A 3,702-nucleotide genomic window follows, 5' to 3' on the forward strand; every position below is an offset into this window, starting at 1 on the left:
TGGGTGGGTGTTAAAACTGCTTCTTGGAGGCCTGGAATTATTTTCTGCAGTGATGCAACTTGGCAAGGAGTATGACTGGAACCCTTTTCACAAGTCCTAAGCACTTCACAGCCTCTTTGACATTAAATATGAGTTAAAACATCCTCACACTTAGAAGGAATTAATACTATATGTTACACTTCTAGGATCTGTGTTTTTGCCATTAGCTTGTCCATGGAAAACAGCTTCCTCCTGAAGATGAAGCACAAGTATTACACTTCTTATCAAGCAAATTAAAACGTAATTTTGTCATTAACATTCCTTTGCCATTCACTTTTTCATATCCAAAGGTACATGCACAAATCTCCAGAGATGGAGGACCCAGATTCAAGCTCACTAGAGCCAATTTAAACTCCATCTAAGGGAGGGCCTGAACAGGCTGGCCCAAACTGAGTGGTATTTGATTCTTTTTCTCCCCATTCAGCTACAAATCAAACTCGTGGAAACAGTTTCTGATCCTTTACAAAATCTATGGCTTATAGTACTTTCTTGCATTTTTCAGTTTTTCTGCATGAAATGCTACAGAGTGAGCATTAGCTCTTCACTTGGCATTTAACTGAATACACTTTCTCACACATATTATTTGAAGGTCAGATTTAAATGGAAAAGGTAAATGTATATCAAAAAGACTGTAGTAAGTCAGAGTTTCCTTCCGACCCATTATATTGTTAAAATACATAATGTACGAGCTCTTACCAAGGCCAAATCTTCTTGGAGGCTTCTCTTTGTGTGGCTGATGGGAAGGATCTGTTACAGTGGGTTCTGTGAGGATGACCTGATCACACTATTTTAATCGTGCAAAATGAAGGATGTATTGCTTTAGTTGTCTTTTAATTAGACATCTATAAAACAAGCTGGCCATTGCAAGGTGCTCTATAATCAGATTAACTAAGCACCAACCTTTCCCTAAATTAATACTTACAATTATATGACTTAGTTTCAGATTGTTAATTGCTACTCCTTTGTTGTTGTTGTTATTATTATTTAAGGAAAAGGCAGCATGCCCCATTGCAATTTTGCATGCACGCCTGGGGAAAAAAAATAGATGACATAAATCGCATGCATAATCTCAGGAGACAATCATTTTAAATCTTAATTGGCTGCCTTTTAAATATCATTTAAGGTCTCGTTTTTCCTGCCTCTCTCACTCTAGTTAAGAAGGTGTTGTGTCAAAGTCTATTACCTTGCTGGACGTCTCGCCTCTAAGTTTTTAAAAAAAAAAAATAGAACCATCAGCAGAGGTTTGAGAGGTCGATAAAGCTTTTAGATTTGGAGATGTTTTCAGGGAGCCCATTTCCTGCGGCTAAGAGTTGTTAATGGAGCTTAAGGAATTATCTTATGACTCGGGCTGGGAGAGCCGTATATTTCTTCGCTCCTGTTCCCTTGTCGAGGCTGAATATGCTGCTGTCAAACTCGCTTAATGAAAAGTAACGCGTCGCTGATTACAGTTTTATTTGGGCTCTATGTAAAAAGCACTGTTAATTTAGCATCCCCTCCTTTGTGTGTTTGAATTTGCCATGGCTGAATGATTTAGAGTCTCTCAGTTTCAAGCCGTTTCTCTACAATTTTTTTTCTCTTCTCTCTCTCGCTCAGCCTGCCTTTTTATTCCTGCTTTGTACAACCGCATGAGCTGCGTGTATTTCCCTTTCAGCCCCGCAGCCTCGTCTAAAGCCCTGATCTTTGACTTGTGCCATTGAGTGAAAGGGCAAAATTAATTTCTCACACTCTTTTGTTGAGACTTTTAAAAGCCTTCCTGAAAGATCATTGCATTTGACGGTTGATCTATAGATAAGCTTCGTGTGCCGAAGTGAGAAACTGCGTTCCCTCCCCTATAGTTCCCTCGGTCTCCTCTCACGCAGGTAACGTTGTGGTGCGGGTGAGTGCACGCACCCAAGCACACGCCCACCTACAGGACTCAATAGGCGGCCGGTCCCGTTGGTCAGAGGGATCCGGACACGTTACGTAACAAGCGTAAACTTACTCAAACTTGCTCTGTAACGACAAAGATAAGGAAATGAAGAGATAAAGTTCTGGTCCGATCTTCTCACTCTGCTTCAGATATTTCCGCTTGCTTGTGCGTTGCCTACGGTTTCGTCACTTTCATTTTAAGGGATGGCTGCCCCTCAGATCACGGCCTGACCAAACCGCCCCGTTGACCGCGCCGACGCCGCTCCGCAGCGAATTACAACGGCGAATTACAACGCGCAGCCCGGCAGTCTTTCGGATCTTGCTGAAACCCACCGGGAAAGCTAGTGCCACCCCGTCCGCCGTTTGCATGCACGCAAACCTCCCTGCTTTTCACCGCTATAACATCCCACCCTCCCGCTCCCCCCCACCCTCGCGGCACCTAACCTTTCTCACCCCGTCCCGCCGGCCGCCACCAATGGCTCGAGGGCAGCCTGACCGCTCGCCTTTCCTGCCTTCCCTCCTTCATCCCCACCTCTTTAGTTGGGCTGAAAATAATTTGCTTTGTCTAAAGGGTTTCAGAGGCAAAGCTCGCCGGCCGCCCCGGCTGCATTAAAATTCCTGCCGGCCCAGCCTTGAGCTGAGATCGCAGCTCCCCGGAGACTCCACTTTCGCTATTACTGTCAAGTACCCTTGACTCTTTATTTTTGCCCTTTTATCTATTACAACTAATTCGAGTTCTTTTGCCCTTTTCAGTTTAAGACGTGGCTTTCTGTAAAGCCTCCCCCTGCCACCGAGCTCTCCGGGTGCAGAGCCTTTAGAAATTGAGGGGTTTACTGTCAAAATGAAAATTTCACTTCAAATTATCTTGGCTGATGCACGTTTTCTAGGCCGGGGGCTCCTGTCTGAGCCTTTTGACAGCCAGATCAGCAGAGGGGTTCAGTGATCTCGATAATATCATCCAAGAGAGCGAAAGTCAATACAATGACAGGGAATATGACTGGATACAATCCAATTACGGCTGCTCGCAGAGAGGGGAAGGGCTTGATCTGATCTCCGCACCCGGATTCCTTTATTCAGTCCTTGCACTAACAGGTCTCGCTAGAAACTTTGCGGGCTGGAGGATGTTCTATTTCGGCTGGGTGCTGCCTCGGCCTTATTTATCGTCGCCTTTAATATATACGTGTATATCCCCCGGGCTGCATTCTCATTTAGCTATTTATTTCGGGCGGGAGGGGATGGGCGAGGACAGAAGGGCTCTTCAGCTTGTTCGGTGTCACCTCCTTCGGGCTCTTTCACTTTCCCCTCGTAGAGCCGAGCGCGGCAGCCCGGGGGACTGGGCCCCTGTGTGGGAAATTCGGGGTCTGTGACCGGCTGGTAGCTTCTTTTCCGACATTTCTCCCTCTCTCCCGGCACGAGGATCGGGAAAAGTTTGCTCCAAATTCGGGGAAGAGTAAGGGAAATCTTTTAAACGGCTGTTATCTAAATGGTAAATTGGCTGCGAGTGCTCCTGAATCACACGTCGAGAGCGCTTTCTCTCTCTCTCTCCCTCTTTTTGTTGGCTGCACTCTATTTAATGTCAAAACGGTAAAGCATCTGTCCTGAAGTGCTGAAATATTCATGGAGGATCAGCGATTCTCCATACTGGCAGAAGAGCTGGAAAGCTAAAACGGTTGTTTAAAAGATCAAATTTTCCACGTGAATCAATCGCTCCGTGCACCGTGGAGGAGGAGGAGACGCCGCGGCAGAGCCGGGCCG

This window comes from Meleagris gallopavo, chromosome 3 (assembly GCF_000146605.3).
Source record: "Meleagris gallopavo isolate NT-WF06-2002-E0010 breed Aviagen turkey brand Nicholas breeding stock chromosome 3, Turkey_5.1, whole genome shotgun sequence".
Lineage (NCBI taxonomy): Eukaryota > Metazoa > Chordata > Aves > Galliformes > Phasianidae > Meleagris > Meleagris gallopavo.